Source organism: Zalophus californianus, chromosome 7 (assembly GCF_009762305.2).
Source record: "Zalophus californianus isolate mZalCal1 chromosome 7, mZalCal1.pri.v2, whole genome shotgun sequence".
In the NCBI taxonomy this organism is placed as follows: domain Eukaryota; kingdom Metazoa; phylum Chordata; class Mammalia; order Carnivora; family Otariidae; genus Zalophus; species Zalophus californianus.
The window spans coordinates 144,760,125-144,780,277 of NC_045601.1; the positions used below are offsets into that span (position 1 = coordinate 144,760,125).

General features: G+C 47.7%; 4 non-coding genes across 4 annotated transcripts; 2 read left to right on the forward strand and 2 right to left on the reverse strand.

Moving 5' to 3' along the window:
- Nucleotides 1–2,294: 2,294 nt before the first annotated feature.
- Nucleotides 2,295–2,376, reverse strand: TRNAS-UGA. Its single transcript has one exon. It is a non-coding gene; the product is annotated as a tRNA-Ser (tRNA).
- A 7,946-nt stretch (nucleotides 2,377–10,322) lies between these two features.
- TRNAQ-CUG lies at nucleotides 10,323–10,394 on the forward strand. The gene has a single exon. It is a non-coding gene; the product is annotated as a tRNA-Gln (tRNA).
- Nucleotides 10,395–17,679: 7,285 nt separating this feature from the next.
- On the forward strand, nucleotides 17,680–17,761 carry TRNAS-AGA. The gene has a single exon. It is a non-coding gene; the product is annotated as a tRNA-Ser (tRNA).
- Nucleotides 17,762–19,477: 1,716 nt separating this feature from the next.
- On the reverse strand, nucleotides 19,478–19,549 carry TRNAM-CAU. Its single transcript has one exon. It is a non-coding gene; the product is annotated as a tRNA-Met (tRNA).
- Between the last annotated feature and the right edge of the window lie 604 nt (nucleotides 19,550–20,153).

Sequence of the window (20,153 nt, forward strand, 5' to 3'; positions counted from 1 at the left end):
CAAAAATCCCTCCTTCTGCTCACTCATGAGAATATTCACGACAGGGCCGTTTTTCATAGTCCAAATTAGAAGCAATCCAAATGCCTTCCTGGAGGGGGCGGACTTTAAGAAATGCCTTAACATCTGTGGCTGATTTTGAAGAGTGGAAATGGTGGGAAAATGCCTGTCAGAACGAGAGTGAAGGCCCTGGGGGACTTCTACGACCCAGGAAGCTCAGAATAAGAGTGGCCCAGAGGGGTGACACTCCAGTATTTGACACCCTGGTGGCTACTCCTTCCAACTCCCATTCTTCCTCCGCCTCCTGTGTGTGTATGTGGGGAGGGGGGCTGTTCTGTTTTGTTTTTCTATAAACAAAAGCTCTGTCCCTACCTGGACCTTTTCTTTCCACTTTCATCTGCATGCAAATCAGAGTACTGAGTCTCTGAATTCATGCTTTGTTTCCCAAATCAACCAAAAAGCCCAGATACATGTTCTTGGTCCCTGAATGTGCAGGAGAAGGTATGAAGAGAGAGGGCACGGACCAGAAAACCTTCCCCGGGAGTCTCTAAAGAGACGGAGACATTGAACATGGTGAGTACCGGCAGGAAACTGTGCTATGTGGTGATTCCATGCCACACACAACAGATAAAGCGTACCAGACCACGATACACGAGACAAACCACCTGAGCTCACCTTCTTTGTATTCCACTTTATTTATAGATTTTATGGCAGTATCATGGAGTAATTCTGCATGGACTCACATTCCAAAGATAAGACCACTCACTGTCCCAGTCATTTACTTAGTTTACATATTCTGATCACTGTTGCCACAGATCTCCTTCCGCAATTTCTGCTCTAAAATTATCATATGACTAATCCTGTCCCCGAAAGTCCCCTCCTCTAGGCACTGAGACTCTTTCAGACTAAGATTCTCCCTTGCTGGGAAAGTTCAGTACCCCCGTTTACCAGAATGAACGGGCTTCCCTGATGGGTTTTGTATGGGGCTCCACATGGATTTTGCTTTTAGTCTCAAACTAGAAGTATTCCTGGGCTTGGCAACCATGTCCTGTGGTTTAACAAACCTTTCCCACTCTTGGACTCCGGAGTGTTCAGGCTGAGAAGATAGAATGGGTGAGGCGCCCTTCTTTATAAACTAATCATTCATATGAAGCTACAATAACAGTCACTTATTATCATTCAAAAACAGATATCACCTCATTGCTGTCGAAAGATATTCCCCAAACTTGGGCTAGCAGAACACTTAATACACAATGGGTAAGAACCTCATACTCCAGACCAACCACTTAGACTTATCTATGGAAGCAAAAATCTGAATAAGAGTCAGGCAGTTACATTAATTTCCAACTGTAGACAATAGCAATGAAAGCATCCCCTGATCTGTCCCCACACCTGCCCCAACTTTTGGTTCCCTGGGTATAGACACAAACTAAGAGTTCAAGCTCAGCCCTGCCACTTACTAGCTGGGTGACCTTGGCCATATTATTTTACTCCTATGGGTGTCAGTTTTCAGATTTATAAACGAAGGGTAATAATAGTATTCACTCCGTATGAATGTGATCACACAGGCTAACACACATGAAGCACTTGGAAATAGGTTTGTAATACATGTTTGATAAGTAGGAACTGATATGAAAGTCATTCCTGTGTATAAACTACAGCAGGATTGAGTCGCTAACCACTGGTTTTTTAAAAAGTGTGTTCCCTGTAGTATCTGTGAAAAGCAACCTCACAACCACACTTAAGAAAGTCCTTGGTCTAGATACCATTTTACTGGGCAGTGTTGGGCAAGTCAAGCTTCGGTTTCTTATTCTGTAAAATGGGACTGATACCACCAAGGCCATAGGGTTATATTGGTGATTAAATTAAATGAGGTAACACATATAATGCTAATTCAGTGCTTGGGACATAGTAGGGAATCAAAAAGATGATCGCTGTAAGAGGAAATGCTGCTTTAGGCATCTTGAACTCTAGATGGTGGCAACGAAAACACCTCCGCTCCAGCAGCGCATGGGGATCTGACTCTGATGCTGAGAATCTAAGTGGGCTCTGACCCGAAATCGAGGAAAACGAATAGCCTCCCTCAAACCGGGTATGATATTAAGTGACGTTCACACCCTCACAAATGAGACTGAGGGTCAATGTTTCAGACACAGTGGCGTTTGGAATTGAAGGAAGAGATTATCTGACCCAGACAATATAGGTAACTGGCAACGCAGAGTGAGCCCAGCAGTCGACTAGACCGCAGACGTTTCCGTTTTGTTTGGCCTGCTAATGGACCGGAGTTCGGGGTAAAACGTAGCCGGCAGGATTCGAACCTGCGCGGGGAGACCCCAATGGATTTCAAGTCCATCGCCTTAACCACTCGGCCACGACTACCTATTAGCAGGCATCTCTTGTTAGCGACTTTGAAGGTGTGCCACCTAATAGGCACCAGACCATCCCTCGCCGTGATGCGATATTACACTGTAATGTGATGTAGGGAAAGATGGTTCGGTGTGTGGTCTGCGAACAAGGAATCTCCTACGTCCGTTCAGGGCTTTTCAGTCTTGGATGAAACGCGTCGCCCATAAGCAAATCCAACTTCAGCGGGGCGGGTGGAATTCAGAGAAGCATTGGGAGCCGAGAGAGGACTGTCCGCTCCCCCCTCACCGCCGACCACCCGTCTGCACGGAGGGACTTTGGAGCAGGTGGTGGCCCCAGCGACCTCAGACCTGCAGATGCCCATGGTGCCTGGAAGCAGGGAGTCATTCGCGTTTGCTTTCCGCGTTAAACACTAAAACCTAAATGTCTTCGATGGCCTTCAACTGCTTTGCCCTTTCCCTGCTTCAAAAGAACTGGCTGAAGCCCGACTTGGGCGGAGGTGCGGGCTGGGAGGGGGCAGGGAGGGTCCAGGAGCAGAAGGCGACGCTGGGGAGGCCCCTGCTCCTCGCTTCCCCGGAGAGGGAAGCCCGCAGCCCCCGGAGCCTGGCGGATAAGGGAGAAGGGCTCGGACAACAGGTTTTCCAGCCTCAGGACATTCTCTACGCTCCCCCCCCGCCCCAGGAGGGTGTGAATGCCGACGAAATCTAGCTGTATTAATAGAATTGCTCCTACCAGTAGACCTGATTCAGTGACACACTATAGAACCGGGTTCTTCTTTGAATGGAAAATTTAGGGACCATAGGATTGAGCCCTGGGAATTGAAGTACTTGATCAAAACACCATCACAGTCGACTCAGACAGACTTTCAGATACAATCAGGAGAAACCTTTCAGGTCCGAGGTCCTCAGAGTCTCTAGGAGTTAGCTCTCCCATATGTGTTTTCACGTGGGGCAGGCAAGGACAGGACTGCTGCTGGGCTGGGTTCAAGTGTGTCGCCCAAGAAGGTGCGCGGGAATCCTCCCCCCTCCCACCTGGAATGCGACTTCGTTTGAAAACAGTCTTTGCTGCTGCAGTCAAGTTCCAGTGGGGTCATTCTGGGTTAGGTTGGCCCCTAAATCCAATTACAGTATCCTTACAAGGAGAGGGAGATTTGGAGACACACAGAAACGGACAGACGGGGACAACAGCCGTGTCAGAAGGCGGCAGGGATTGGAGCAATGAAGCTGCAAAGCAGGCAGGCCGGGGAGGAAGCCATGACAGATTCACCCTCAGACCCTCTAGGAACCACTAATCTTGCAGACACCTTGAATTTGGGTTTCTGGTCTCTGGAGCTGTGAGAAGGTAAATTTCTGTTTTAAGCCACGCACTTTATGGTAATTTGTTAGGGCAGCCCTAGCATCTAACACAGCTCCCTTCCCCAGGTGCCTGGAACAAGGGCCTTGTTCCAGGTAGCACTTCTGAACCGCTGCTCCCAATGCTTCCACAGGGCAAACTTATTTTGGAGAAAACTCTTTTAGGGAAATAATCCAAACTAAAGGAAATCATTTATGTGCAGAGACTTATATGATACTTTTAGTTATAATAATAACATGATTAAAACATCTCCAACAGTGGGAGGGGATGATTATATAGCTTACGTTATATATAGCTGGAAGAATGTTACAAAGCTACTGAAAACAATATTTTGGAAGAGGTTGTGATAGCTCAGGGAAGAAGCCCATGATAAAATGTTAAACGAAAGGAACTAGATTAAAACTATATGTAATATATGACCTTGATTATGTACAATTTTGCTTCATAAATATTTGGAATTGGGGGGAAATATGCCAAAGTATTGGGTTTGAGGGTTGTGGGTTATTTTTTTCCTTTGTTTTTCTATGATTTGAAGCATACATCATTACTGAAGTTTTTAAAATGAAGAAGCGGAAATAGTGATTTTATTGCTGGACTGAGAAAGATGTATTCTCTAGATACAAGACTTCAGTATTACTCAGTAGCCAAACATGGGCTCAAGGGGTCATTGTCCAAAGGGACTACTTGTCAAATATGTTGGTGAAGCCAAATTTTACCGAGAGATTAAGTGCCCGGCCCAAGGTCACAGAGCTAGTAGCTAAAAGCAACTGAAGACTTGCAGCTAGGAAATCTGAATTCAGTGCAGGGAAGGTTTAGGGCAGAAACATGCTGCATTCATTTTGGCTTTTGTTGACTTATTATTTATTTTTTATTTTATTTATTTATTTGACAGAGAGAGAGATAGCGAGAGAGGGAACACAAGCAGGGGGAGTGGGAGAGGGAGAAGCAGGCTCCCGGCTGAGCAGGGAGCCCAATGTGGGGCTCGATCCCAGGACCCTGGAATCATGACCTGAGCCGAAGGCAGACGCTTAACCGACTGAGCCACCCAGGCGCCCCTGTTGATTTATTTTTTAATAGGTTTTGTCAATCCATTTTGCTTTTAAAACTAAATGTTGTATAATTTATAATGATGATGATGATAATGATAATAATAATAATAATTTGAGAAATAATTTGGGAGATTGAAGTCCAAAGCCAGCTACAATGGTGAGGCTGTGGCTGGAAGAGACTGCCTTTCCGACGTGCAGATTTTGAGAAATAGTCCTCAACAAATGAATGTATAGGTTGCAGTTTTTTGAGGGGTGTATTTTCTCAGATGCACAAGACAATCAGCACCAAACAAAAACCCATGAAATGCTCTGTAACAGATCATCTCAGTTATAGTGTTTTCAGAATGAGGTCTTCTCTTTGCCTTGTTTATTTAGGAAAAGATATTTCTTATAAATTAAAATAGACCAATTTTTTATAGAATGTAGCAGGAGAGTGGCACCTGTCCAAAAGGGATGTCATCCTGAGAAGAAGATTTGTCAGAGGCTCTGCCCCGGGCTCTCCACCTCCTTGCCCCGTGGGCATCACTCAGAAGGTAGAGTGATCCCTGAAGGCCTGGAGCGAGAGAATCATCCAAACAGTCATGATGGGAACCAAACTTGAGCTTGGAGTGGTAAAAAGGATTAGAAAAACCTATCTCCTGCCCAAGGGTGCTGGCAGGAAGCCAGCCCTGAATGAACTGCTCGGAAGACACCTGAGACCAGTCAGACACCACAGTGCCACAATTTTTACTCATCTACACATATTCTCACAGGGAAGCCACTTGGAAAATACTGCCAACTGGGGACTAGAAGGGCTTTTGTGTGGTTTTTTTTAACTCTCTGTGTGTCTTTCCTGTGAACACGCATGCAGAGAGGTGGATGGAAGTTAAACGCCCGCTGCAGTGATTCGTCACACGGGGAGCATCCGTGTGATCCCACTCAGGTCAGGACCGCGCCCCAGAAGCTCCCTGCTGCCCCACCCCCATCACCAGATTGCTGAGCATATTTTAGGTTAAAACGATTGCCCTACTATGTGTAGTTTTCTGTGCTCTCCCTTTTATGCTCCCCTTTTGTATCTTTTGTCTATTGATTGAATAGGTCTACATTATTATTTCCTGGGCAGTCACATGAAAGTTGCATATGCCTTTGATTTTCTTTTGATGGTGAGCCTAGAGATCATCACATATAGTCCTGACCAAACAACTCTTATATTGATATTTTACCACTTCCCCAGACAATGCAAGAGACTTAACATTAGAAAAATGTAATTCTATTCATCCCTCTCTTGAGGGATGTCTAAATTCATTGTCTGCATACATTTGAATTGTACATTTATCTTCTCCTCTAGAAGACATTCATATTGTTTTATGCAGTCAATATTTACTTAGGTTTGATTACAATGTACCATTGTTATTCAGATTTTCTACATCTTCCTCTGGGGTCTTTTCTACTTTATCTCTTCATTTTCAGGAACAGCAAGGCCTTCTGGCTGGAATATAATTTATGAGATACTTATGACTTGGGGGTAACAGGGCCTCTGTGAGTGGACAGGGAAAAAAACCCAAGGAAACTAGGTTTAAATGACACAAGATTTAGAAAATTCACTGGGAGTTATGAGAGAAAAAGGCTGTCTGGCATCTGCCTTCCATTCACATGCCTACTTCTTGGACAGTACATGAAGAAGACCAGAATTCAAGGGGTTCCTCTCAGTGGGGCCAAGGAGAGATGGAGTAAGGTCCAGTTACCCTGTGATAAAAATGAGCCTGTGACCTACTTATGTCTGAGTCAAGTCTCCCCAAACTGCATTATCAGGAATCTGCACCCCAACAGCCCTCTGAGAACTAGTCCAACTAGTATTTTGCATTCAGTCATGGATGCAATTTGGACCTAATCTACAAGATGAAGACTAATGAAAAATTTAGCCACGATTAAAAAGTGATTTTACTTTAGCAGTAGGATGCTTAATTTCTACTTAGAGAATTTGTTTTAGTTAGTTAAAAATTAGGTGAGGTGACATAGAAAATTTCCAAATGCAGAATATTCATAGCCTGGGGCCTATAGACTTTAAGTGTTCCACAAACACTCTGAAATAGTTTGCAAAGTGATATATGTATACATCTAGGAGCACCTTTGTGGGAAAGGGGTTTCACATATTTTATTCAATATGATCTAGAATCTAGGGCCAAAAACATATACTATGAATCTTTGCTCTAATGACCTCTTTATCTCGGGAAAGAGGAGAAGAGTTTTTCAGTTGTATTTTGTTTGGGGGGGGGCATAAATAAGATGCCTATGAATGAGCATGCATACTTCAAAGCAACTCCCAGAGACGTTTCTGATGTGGGACTGACCTTGGTTTTGCAGGGAACTTACCATGCCCCCGAGGCTGAAAGCCCATGTGGAGTCTCCAGTGCTCCCTGAAGTCATCCGCGATGCTCCCTGACGTGCCCGGTTCAAAGTCTCGGCCCTTGAGGCCTAAAGCAACCTTGCAGTTGTGTCCCTAATCGAGGTCTCAGTCCACCATCAAACCATCAGATCCCCTCTTTTACTTTCATTATAGACTGTGGCCCAGACAACCAGTCCACAGACTGTGTTGCATCTTGCATCTTCTCTATGAAAAAGTGTGAGCCAAGACACCCTTCGAAACAGTCACTCTCTGCTCAAATGTAAACATCCAGTTTTTATTCTTATTTGAAGAATATGTGATTACCCTCCAGCCACCTGCAGGTCCCCTTAACTCACGTATTCATAATTTTAGTCTATCCCATCATTATTAGCCCCGAATCTCCAAGGCAGAGCCAGGGCTTGGTGTCCTGCTTAATGCTGTGCCCACAGCACTGAACACAGCAGTGGGCATGGCATAGGAATTCCTCCTTCAAAATTCCTACGAAAGTCCCTATGCCCTGAGGACTGTGGTAGGCTCGCAGGCCATAGCCCTGGGCCCCGATAATGTGGCTCATTGGTTAAAAGGGGAGGGAACTGTGCTGGTGCACATTGCAAACCAGAGTTCTGCATTCACTTTGAAGAAATAATTTCATTTGGTCACTTTCTTTTTCTTATTCCCCAAAGCAATAGTTTCTACTTATTTGGGAAGATAGAAGAGAGAGTGTCTATATACCCCCTACTCAGTGTCTCCTGTGATTAAAATCTTACATGAGTGTGGCACATTTATTACAATCAATGAACAAATATTTATACATTATTAGTAACTAAAGTCCAAACATTATTCAGATTTCCCTGGTTTAGCTAATGTCCTCTTTGGTTCCAGGATCCTATTCAGAATATACCACATTATATTTAGTCATCCTGTCTCCTTAGGCTCCTCTTGGCTGTGGTACTTTCTCAGACTTTCCTTGTTTTCGACGACCTTGACAGTTTGGGGTCCTGCTCAGGTGTTTTGTAGAATGCCCCTCATTTGTCCGAAGTTTTTCTCATAATTAAACAGGAGTTATGGGCTTGGGCGAGGGAGCTCACAGAAGTAAAGTGCCATTTTCATGTTCATCATTTATACAGGGTCACGGGTATATGCTATCAAAAATGGCTTCAGCAGTGGCTGAAGTTGACTTTGGTCCCTGGCTGAAATTGTGTTTGTCAGTTTCCTTCCATCGCTTACCCTTTTTCTCCCTTCCCATGCTGTACTCTTTGGAAAGCAACCACTGTGCAGACAGAGCCCACAACTAAGGAGTGTGGAGTTGGGTGATTTGGAATTCTTCTGCACGGGAGATTCCCCTGGAGACTGAGGTTGGTTCCACATCAAGAAAGATGCTGGAACCAGGCTGCAGGAATTGGTATGGAGTCTTCCTGTTAATTCATTAGGCATTTCATTTACTTCCCAGATGTCTCTTCTCCCCCATTTATTTATTCAATTATTTATATCTGCTTTTTTGTTGTTGTTGCTCCGAGAGTTCAGAACTTGGTACAAGCCCTAGCCCCTGCAAATACTCGTGATTTGTTGCAACGACCTGAAGTTCAATTGTGTTGAAAACCCTCACGAGTCTCGTGTCTCCTGTTCCTAAGGCTTCTTCTGGAAAGCCCTTTATTTACCCCACTTGGCAGGAGAGTTTCACTGTCTTCCTGCTGGTGAGGGGAGGGCCAGGGGCCTCCGGGGAGAGGAGAGGAGCGGCTGAGACACCTGGACACGGGCTTTGTGACTCCAGAGCCGCTGTCTCTCGCCGTCGATTGTCACCTGCGCCTCTTCCGGAAGCATTTCCTTCCAAACCAGATGTCTTTTTGCCCCAGAAATGATCTCGGCTGAATGCCGATACCTCCCCGGGGTCTCGTTGTGGTTCAAACCCTGACACCTGCGAGTGTGCACTCTCAGTAAAGATGGTTTGCTTCTGTCCTCAGCCTTCGGCTTGACCGTCTGCGATCGCTTCGGTCCTGCCGCGCGTCGTGTCCCCTTCGCGACACCAGGGAGCCGTCACCGCCGGGGGCTCGGGAGAGGCTCACAGCTGCTGCCGGGAGGAGCCAAGTCAAAGCCTCCGGAGACCGCAGGGGCTTCGTATCGAGCTTTCAGCCGTCAGCGTCCGCAGGGCCGGGCGCGTCCCGGGAGCAGAAGGCGACTCTTTCGCCCGGGCCGAGCCGCACAGGCCGGGACGCCGTCATCCACAGTTTACCTGTCGGAATGAACCTGCGGGGCGGAGAGGCCGCGAGCCGGCTGGTCCAGCAGCGCCGCCGCCGGCAGCCCCGGCCGCCCCGGCCGCAACCCCCCGCCCCGGGAGCCGCGGCCGCACCCCCCCGCCCCGGCCGCCCCGGCCGCCCCGGCCGCACCCCCCCGCCCCGGGAGCCCCCGCCCCCCGCCCCGGCCGCCCCGGCCGCACCCCCCCGCCCCGGGAGCCCCGGCCGCCCCCCCCCGCCTCGGGAGCCGCGGCCGCCCCCCCGCCCCGGCCGCCTCGGCCGCCCCCCCCGCCTCGGGAGCCCCGGCCGCCCCCCCCCCGCCTCGGGAGCCCCGGCCGCACCCCACGTCGGGAACCCCGGCCGCACCCCCCCCGCCGCGGCCGCCCCGCCCCGCGCCCCCGCCCCGGCAGCCGCGGCCGCACCCCCCCGCCCCGGCCGCCCCGGCCGCCCCCCCCGCCTCGGGAGCCGCGGCCGCACCCCCCGCCCCGGCCGCCCCGGCCGCACCCCCCCGCCCCGGGAGCCCCGGCCGCACCCCCCCCCGCCCCGGGAGCCGCGGCCGCACCCCCCCGCCTCGGGAGCCCCGGCCGCACCCCCCCGCCCCGGGAGCCCCGCCCGCAACCCCCCCCGCCCCGGCAGCCCCGGCCGCGCCCCACGTCGGGAGCCCCGGCCGCACCCCTCCCCTGCTGCACCTGCGTCTGGGCCGCCGGGCGGGGGCGGCCGGGCGCACCGAGGCCCGCCTGCTGCAGAAAGACCAGAGGGCGCCGACGAGCACGGACCTGTCCCTAGAAACCGATTTGCTTTGGGATTTTGCACGAAGAGCCCTGTGCACACGAGAAAAGGCCCGTGTGTCTCGGAGACAGATGTCAAAAACTAGGACGCGAATTTCAGCTTTTCTAGGGACTCCTTGATTTCAGGGACGTACATCCTGCCAGGGAGGACTGCTGTCACCGACGAAAGCCGTGGGGTTCCATGGTGTAATGGTTAGCACTCTGGACTCTGAATCCAGCGATCCGAGTTCAAATCTCGGTGGAACCTGCGTGCTTCTCTTTTCTCTTTTTATAGTTTCCGTTTTAGGGATGGCTGGCAGGGGACCCCCAGTTCACATGAAACCAGAGTGTGATCCTGAAGGGGAAGATGACACGGACTCCGTGTGGACCCCACTGACTGCCTGCTCTATTGTTCAGAGTAGAGGACCATCCTTCCTTTCTCCCCGTTTTCCTCTCCCACCTAACAGATATTTTGTAACACTCACAATTTTGAGTTGAGTTGAACTTCTCCTGATTTACTGCTTTATGAAATGTAGTGAGCTCAGTTCGTGCAAAGGGATGCAAAGGAATTGAGAGAGAAGATTCTCATGAATACAATACTTTTCTGCCCGGAGAGAATGAGACTTCCTAATGTCTATTAGGTACAATGACCCGAATTTATGGGTGTTTCCTTTTCCACTGAGAAGCAAAGATTTGTGAAAATCTATTCATACTTTAAATAAAGAACTTATTGAACCGTCTCAGATATTTGAACACAACTGGATGCCCACATGTAAACTCAAAGCACTTGTGGACGGAGCAAATAAAGATCCAGATACATTTTCTAAATGCTTCCAGTTTTCCTTTGGTCAGTTCTATGACACTGATCCATCACACAAAATTGTTGTCTATGACGAATATGTTCCACAGAAATCAGAGCTTTCAAATTGTATCCTAGGTTATCTCTGTGATCATTTTATTTTCATAAAACTGAATGTTCCAATTGTAAGTTACTTCATTTTCTGGTAAAAGTCTGCATGTGTCACAACTTAAGGCAAGACAAGTTACTGAGATCCTCAAGAAGTAATTCCAGAGTGCTTTCCTTAGTTTTATTTCATTTATTGTATTTCTAAAAATTGTACATTTTTATTTCAAGATTCAGACTATCAGGCTATACATTATCTTCTGGGTCTTACTTTTTCACTTAACAATATATTGCTAAAATTAATTGTTTCTTTTGTTGCAAGTAGCTGCCATTCATTCACTCCTTCATTCATGAATAATACTCTTCTGTGTCAATATACTGCAGTTCATTCATCCACCTTTTTGTCAATGGGAAACTCGCATAGTTGTATGTAATGTGAATTTGGTTTTGAATTATGTCAGTGCTGGGGTCATGGGAAATTGAAATTGTTTTAGGGCAGAGGAAATCTGGGATTCAGTGACCACACATTTCAGCTGAGAATCTGTAACTTTGAGCTGTCTTATTCTCCCTCGAAATGCTTGGGCACAGTAATAATCACTCACCCTTTTAAATTATACTACCCAATTCTCCGAATTACTCCTAATCCTTCAATTCCTAGAGGTAACTGCCAGCTCTCTACGTCCCCCAACATGTATGCCATTGCTAGGCCCTATGCCATCATTGCCTTTAAAAACTTACGTAGCTTACCTGAACTTACCCTTACCAGGAAGCAATTCTGCAAAAGACCTATGCCACCTATTTCTTTCCTCTGAAAGAAGAAATCTTGCTTTTGTACATCTGATTGGCAAGGTTTAGGGCACATGCCTGCATTCTAGCTGCACAGAAGGCTAGGGAATTGAGTTATGCCCTGAGCATGTGCAATTCATAGCTAGGCAGCTTCTTCCTAATATATGAAGTCTTAGCCATATTAGTCCAGTATGTTCATCAATGTGATAATCATCTACAAGTCCATTTTCATAACTTCCCAAACTTTTGTTTCCACTATTTTTCTCGTGCATTATGATTCATCCACAGAAAGTTGTTAAACACAGCAGACAAAATAATTCTATCATTAAGAAGAAAATTATGAATAGGATCACTTTTAATAAATAACAACCATAAAAAGAAATAAAATCATAGAGGGGAAGTTTACTCATTGGCATTAAAAGCTCAACTATAGAGTTTGAATAGTAGATACAGCAGAAATGATGAATAGATTCATGAACAAGAAATTGGAACTAATGACCAAGTGGTATACAAAAATTATGAAGAACAGGAACGTTCAGAAACACACCAGAACATCTAAATACACTGTGAATACCTAAAACAATATCACTAGTAATTATTAACTTTTCAGATGTAGAAACAAAACGGAACTAAAATAATAGACAACATTAATATAAGAAATGGGATATTGTGATCAGGGTCAAATTATGCTGGAGTTATTTATTATGAGAAAAGATTTAAAACATTCAATGAAGTCATAATTCATGCAAATGATGAATGACTGTAAAATCACTGCTTGTCTGAGTTCATGGCCAAAGCCACACAATAACCACTGGCAAAGAGGGATATAAAATTCCAGGATATAAAAATAACCAAAAAATATTATTGAAAAAATCAATTATTAGGGGCATCTGGGTGTCTCAATTGTTAAGCGTCTGCCTTCAGCTCCGGTCATGGTCCCAGGGTCCTGGGATCGAGCCCCACATCGGGAATCCCTGCTCTGCGGGAAGCCTGCTTCTCCCTCTCCCACTCCCCCTGCTTGTGTTCCCTCTCTCGCTGTGTCTCTCTCTGTCAAATAAATGAATAAAATCTTTTAAGAATCAATTATTACTAGCATTATATTTTAATGTATTATGTAACATATGACTATATTGGCATATTATAATTATACTGTAATTAAAATTTTGGCAGTCAGAAGTTAAAATACTGCTATTATTGTGCTTCACTGTCACTTGTTAAATTTTTCTTCAGTCACTGTACTGCATAGTTGGGCCCCCAAAAATGCCCTCTCTCCTCTCTTAACTTAGATGGGCCCCATTTGTTTCTCACCATTTTTCCTTTTCTTCATAGACTTTATTATATTTAAATCAATGAAGATTTATCATGATATAATACATAACTTTAGAGTTTTTCCTCCTTGTGAAAGTTTAATACAGCAAAGTAAACATCCTACTTTTAAATTGTCTTGACCAGATGGGAGGAATTCTCAAACAGGACTCTTCTTTAAAGACTCAAAGCTGGGGGTACCCAGGTGGCTCAGCTGGTTAAGTCACTGTGTCTTGATCTCAGTCTTAAGTTCAAGCCCTGCACTGTGCCCCATGCTGGGCAAATATTTATAAACATCTCTTGGGAATAAAAGTGTGAGATATTCTTACTGCTAGCTATCTAGCTAAAGAATTCTCAATATTTATATTATCTTTTTATATTTAATTTTTATTAATTCCTAATATTACATAAAATAAAATTAGCCATTTTCACAAACTATTTATTGAATCTTTTTATCCCAGAAATAGTGAAAATCCATTCATATTTTCACAAATGATAGTATTTTAATATATAAAGCACATAAGGAGATTTTCATTTATTCTTAATAGCTAGAATTATTATTCTTGTTTTAAAATAACTTTTCAGATAGTCACAGTAAACCTGGATGATGTGCCCTGTTCATATCACTAGGAGTCTTACGCTGATTAGATATGATGGTAAACAATACAATCTCGGGATTGCTTATTAAACTTAGGTTTAAGTGCGCCAAAATTGATGTGGAAATAGGCACCTGGCTATTTGGCTTAATAAAGGCAAAGGATAAAGCAAAACCAATCAGCAAAGTGTTGAATTCAAGGCTGAAATCAAGTTTCATTGCATCCGATGTTGATTACATTTAGATTTGTTAAGTGTGCATATTAAGACCTTAAGGCAAACTATAATAATAATAATAGAAATGACATATTTAACTTAAATTTTTTATTTTGAGATGATTGTAAATTCAAATGCACTTCTAAGAAATAATGCAGAGATCTCCTGTACCCTTTACCCAGTTCCCCCTAATGAAGACACCTTGCAAATTATCCTACAATGTAACAGCCAGAATATTGAAACAAATACAGAGAGGATGAAACATTTCCATTGCCACCAGGATCCCCGATGTTCTTTCACACAGCCACACCTGCTTTCCTCCCATCCCCCACTCCGTCCGACTCTGCCACTGATTGGTTCTCATCTCCATGTGTTCTCATCTAAAGAATATTATATAGGGGCCCATGGGTGGCTCAGTTGGTTAAGCGTCTGCCTTCAGCTCAGGTCATGATCCTGGGGTCCTGGGGTCCTGCGGTCCTGGAATCGAGAACTGCGCATGGCTCCCTGCTCAGCGGGGAACCTGCGTCTCCTTCTGCCCTTCCCCCACTCGTTCATTCTTTGGAATCATACAGTATATAGCCCTTTGAGGTGAACTTTTTTCAGTCACTGTAATTGTTTCAAACTGAGATTTTTATTTGCATTATCTTTTAATGACCAGTGATGTCAAGCATCTTTTCGTGTGCTTATCAGCCGTTTAGGTATCTTTTCTGGAGAAATGTCTATTCAAGTACTTTGCCCATTTTTGAAATTGGGTTTTCTTTCAGTTGTGGAGTTAGGGGAATTATTTTATATAGTCTAGGCATTAAACCCTTATCAGATATATAATTTATGAATATTTTCTCCAGTTCTGCTGGTTGTCTTTTCCCTCTCTTGACAGTGCCCTCTGACGCACTGAGCTAAAATCAAGTTGTCAGCAGATCTGCATTCCTTTCTGGAGACTCCAGGGGAGAATCTGTTGCCTTACCTAACTGGGTCAGAACTCAGTTCCTTGTGGTTGTAAGACCAAGGTTTACTTGCTGGCTGGAAGCTCAGAATGGTTTCCAGCATTTAGAGACCACCAAATTCCTCGGTTTATAGACCCCCCTTCCTCCATCTTGAAAGTTGGCAGTGATGGGTTGAATCCTTTCTCATGTCTCATCTCTCTGGCCTACTGTTTTGCCTCCCTTTTGAGCACTTTTGTGATTAGATTGGGCCTCCCCAGATAATTCAGGTAATCTCCTCATCTCAAGATTTTCCCCCTTAATCACATTTGCAAAATCCCTTTTGCCATGTAAGGCAACATGTTCTCAAGTACTAAGGATTAGCACATGGACATTTGGGGATATCATTATTCTGCCCATCGTAACATCTACTGAGTGTCTTTTTTCATTCAGTTTAAGATCTTCCTGGTTCTTGGCACGACAAGTGACTTTCAATTTATTCCCGGACATTTTGGGTATTATGCTCTGAGACTTTGGATGTTATTTAAACCTTCTGTTTTAGTTGGTTCCCTCAAACATCTAACACTGCTCTGATAGAGGACAGGGCAACCCCTGGTTACTATCAGGTAGGAATGGAATTCCAGATTCCTCATTCAGCCTCTCTTGATACCTAAGGTGTAGGCTCCCTATTGTTGTGCAGTAGAGGGAGTCCGGGCTCCCCACTAGGCTTCCACTTGTTCTTCCCTGGCTGGAGGAGTAGGAGAGCATCATCATTGCCATGTGAGCTCCACGAACAGGGAGTGTGTATGGCCCTTCCAGCTAAGCACTGATGAAAATCTTTTCTCCCCCTAGGCCTCTTCTGATGCCACCCCAGTGGGGAGGGTAATAGACACTTCATTACTGCCAAGTGGGGGGGTGGTGGTGCAGACTTCCTTATAGAGACGATGGGTATGGGAAAGCCTTTTTAAAGTCTGGAGCAATGAAAGTCTCAGCCTCTCCCTCTGCTTTCTCTGATACCTTGTGTTGAGGGGCAGGAAGCCGGGGTGGAGGGGAGCACCTTGCCGCAGGCTGGCAAGGGTGGGATTCTAGGCTCCCCACTCTATCTTTGCTGCTTGTGGGTGGGGGTGAAACTACAGTTTGTTTTTATTTCCATCTTCCTGCAAGTGAAAATCTCTAAAAAATGGAATGCTTAGCCTCACTGAATACACAAAGTAAACTCAAAAATCATAAATCCTTAGGCTAAACATACAATTTTTAAAATATACAGCTTTTAGAAAAAAGAGGCAAGCTTAGGTCCAGGAACTTGTCAAAATATCATGACTTCCTACAGGAGGAGTGCTCTCAGTCTCCCATTCATCCTTGCTTCTTTGGATTAGATAGATTACGCAGCACACATATGGCCAGTCTGTTTGACCCTTAGGGACATTGTAGTCTATTAACTATCTTCACAGCTCTGTGGGAGAAGCCCCTCTGGCTGGCCCTCACCCCAGCTGGTTGTTATGGTAATTGCACACCTCTGGCTTCTTGAGTTTCAGTATTTCCACCAGACATCTGGTGCTTTGGAGTCCTAGCATTCCCATTGCCATTAACAAGCCAAACTCTGTGACCGCCTCTCCTTCGGTGATCCCTGGCTCGCACACAGAGCTAGCCTCGAACTCAGTAATTCTAGTGCCCCTCTCACCAGCACGCTTCTGATGGCTTTGCTGAACTGTGTTGGTTATCTTGGTAGGAAATGCCTGGGCTCCTGGGGGGGGGGTTTCTGGGGTGTTGGTTGTGACCCACTTCCATCTGGCTCACACTGGTGCAAAGTCATAAATCTTTATGCTTAAGAGTTGTGCATTATTTCTGTGTCTGTTTTACTTTGGTAAAACCAAAAACTCAGTTTGCCTTGATGGAGATATCTGGTGAGCAAAAGGAATAAAAGCCAGCATTTAACACAGAGGTTGTTGTTCTATGTTAGGGATTTTTCTCAGCACCTGGCAACATATTAAATTATGACATTCTCACTTCACGGCATGAGAAACTCATACAGGATCTGAAATAACCCACTCAAAATCACACGGGTAGTAAGGGACTGAACCTGCCAGTGAACCCCCGGGGTCTGGCAGCAGAACCTGGGTTTGAAATTCTCCAACTCTACACGAGGAAAATAGAAGCTTTGAAGGTGATTCTTTCATAAAATAAGTCCAGGGCTGAAGATGATAAGGAACTTGGGGAAAGCAGTCCTGCCTGGCTCTTGGAAGAGGCCACTGCGGCGGACTTACTTTCCTTCAAGTCAAAATTCCAAAAAGCAAGGTTTTTTGGTTTGTTTTGTTTTAAAGTAAGTTTGACTCCGTACTAATGATGCTCATGAATGGATTTTTAGTCTCCCATCTTAAGGGCACTTGGCCGCAACAGACACACCAGCCAAGTCCTACCCATAACTAGAAGTGTGCCTTCTTCCTTTTATCAGCTGCATGATCTTCCACTATGGGGATGTTCCCAAACTAATTTTGAAAATCGGTGATCATTTGGAGGAGCTGTTCAAATCGGCGCTCCCCTCACAGTTCTGCAGCGAATGCCAGAGCCTGTGTCGGCGAGCCGGGTGTCTCCTGGGTGCCCGTCAGAAGCGGCCCAGCAGGAAGCTGGCCTCCCGGGAGGCCTCCTGCTCTGGCCCCTTCCCGCAGGCCATCGGAGGAAGGCGTCCCTCCGGGCGGGGGAGGCAGTGCCACTTGGCCGCTTTGCCACAGCAGCGCGCTCTTCGCCCGAATGAGGTCCGAGGGCACTTCGTGGGAGAGACTGGGGCCTTCGGAAGAGGCTACTTAGCTAAGGAGCACGACGGCTCGCACGTAGTCGTGGCCGAGTGGTTAAGGCGATGGACTAGAAATCCATTGGGGTCTCCCCGCGCAGGTTCGAATCCTGCCGACTACGGCGGCTCTCCTCTTTGGAGACGCTACCTCCGCCCGCGCCAGCGCCTGCACCGGCTGCGCGTGCCTCTCGGGTCCGAGCCTGGCCCTTCATTTAGAGCGCGCCCCACAGGCTCCGCGCGCGTCCCCCCTGGTTTTTCCAGCTAGCCTTTTCACAAGCCACTCCACCAACGTCCCCAAACGGTCTCCTTTTACGCAAGGAAGAGCCCACCCTTTGTGTTGCTTTCCTCTTGGCTGCGACCAGAACCTTGCTTTTGCCAGGCAGCCGTTCCCAAAACGAACGTTGGCAGAAGGGTCTGCACTGATGCTCTTCACAAGCCATGGAAGGTGGGTTAATCTGTTGACATTTCCTCCAGGGAATATGAAATGAAAATCACAAGCCCCGAAGCAAAGGAGGATGTAACCACAGATAGATATGCACGTTGTGCTTTTTCTTACTCCTTACTTTCTGGGTCCCCAGAAATTCTCCAACGGGCAACCATCCTCCAGGGGGTGGGTCCTCTCTGGTGAGCCACAAATCAAAAGGAGGGAAACAGGAATTTGAACCCTAGATCTTCAGATTCAAAGTCTGCCCCTCTATGGACAGAGTGGTCCATGGGGTGAAGGCATATAGGGGTCTTTCCCGAGTCGTGCTAATTCCGAATTCCATGCCAGGCCTTGGGGAGCTGAGCTTTCCTTGCTGAGCAGATCGCCGATTCTAGCAGCATTACCGACGATAGGTGAGCGCGAGTGCGGGGGCAAAGGGGGTCCAAGTCGGGCTGAGGTGAGGAGGGTGAGACTGAAGTCGGGGACTTTGTTCCTGGAATTCGTGATCGCAGGGAGGGGGGCGTTTGACCGCCGCGGAGTCCGGAGAAAAGCACCGGCCCGGAGCAGGCAGACGTCTGCGGAGGGAACCCGCGGTCCTTTGAGGGAGGAGCGGCGCCCGGCGGCTGGGAGGGCACGCGCATCAAGAGTCCGCCTGACGCCTCTTCGGCCTGTGCTTGCGGGTCGGGGACTCCCGGGCCCGTCACCACCAGTTCCCTCTTGGTCCTTATCTGAAACCGGAGGAACAGAGGCCGAAGCTCCTTCTGTGGGCTGTTGCAGTCGGCGAGGACCACCTCCCTCAGATCCAAATCCTGCGCCTTCGGCTTGCTTCCCCGCGCCCCCACTCTGTGTCCGTGTTCCCGCGGGCCGCGCGCTCGCAGGTGCGGCCCGCCGCCTGTCATTCGGCCCCCTGTCCTCTCGGATCCCTCCTCCTTCCGCGCTCTGGCCCGGCGTCGCCCCCACCCCCCACCCCCCGCTCCTCCGTCTCCCTTGCGTGCGCCCCCCGCGCGGAGACTCCCGCTTCTCCGCGTCGGTCCCCAGTGCTCCCCTCCGCAGGGGATGGTGACTTCATCCCGCTCCAGGACTGCAAGCACCTGGCTGCGAGCAAGTCCTGGGCGCCGTCCTGGCCACCTGAGGCTTCCTTGATTCGTCCGGAGGTTGGGGCCGCCGAGTCAGGCCGGCAGCAAGGGAGGTGGCAGGCGAGATGCAGGATCAATAAAGGAGCGGGGAGTGTTTTCCATGATTCTGGGGGGTTTGAACCCAGCGCAGCGAAAACGAGGCCCTCCTGTCGCAGGAGGGGGAGAAGACTTGAAAGGCTGTGATGTCCCTTTTTCCCTGAAGGGGTTCTCCGCTCTGGGTCCGCGAGGTTGTGAGGGAGGCGGAGGGTCCGAGCTCGCGGGGCGACAATAAGGTAGCCTAGCAGAGGATGGTTTCGATCCATCGACCTCTGGGTTATGGGCCCAGCACGCTTCCGCTGCGCCACTCTGCTCGGACGCGGGAGAGGCTCCCTACTTTTCCGACTTGATTCTCAGCCTCTTGCCCCACGTCTTACGATGCGCAATGCGGTTGCCTTTCCCGTCTCCTCTCTATTCTCCTTTCCTTCCATCCATCTCCTCCGGGCGTTTCTCGCCAGTCCCAGCCTTACGGTCCACGTTCCCGTCACACAGGCTCTAGCTCGCAGGCTCCACACATCTCCAGCCCTTTCTTTGCGAGGTTGCCAAGCGTTCCCTTTGGATTGGGAATAATGATGTGGCCAGGATGTCAACTTGCCAGACCAAGAATCGGGCAAAGCCTTCTAAAACCACTCACGAGTCGCCTTCTTTCTCAACCAAAGCCCTTTCCTTGGGATTCTTTCTTGGTCCCCGAGCCGCCGGCCTTCCCTCGTTTCCCTCCTGAGCAGCGCTCCGATTTATCAGCAAAAGCGGCCCACGTCTGTTTGACCTTTCGGGGCCCTCCCCACCTATCCGCGAGGGTTCCGTTCGCTCCGCCTCTCTCGATTACTGGAGATCCCTACGTAAACCCCCTCCTTCCAAGTCCTCCTGGCGGGGTCCAGAGCCACCTGCCGTTCCCTGCACCCGGCCTGGAAGCGCCCG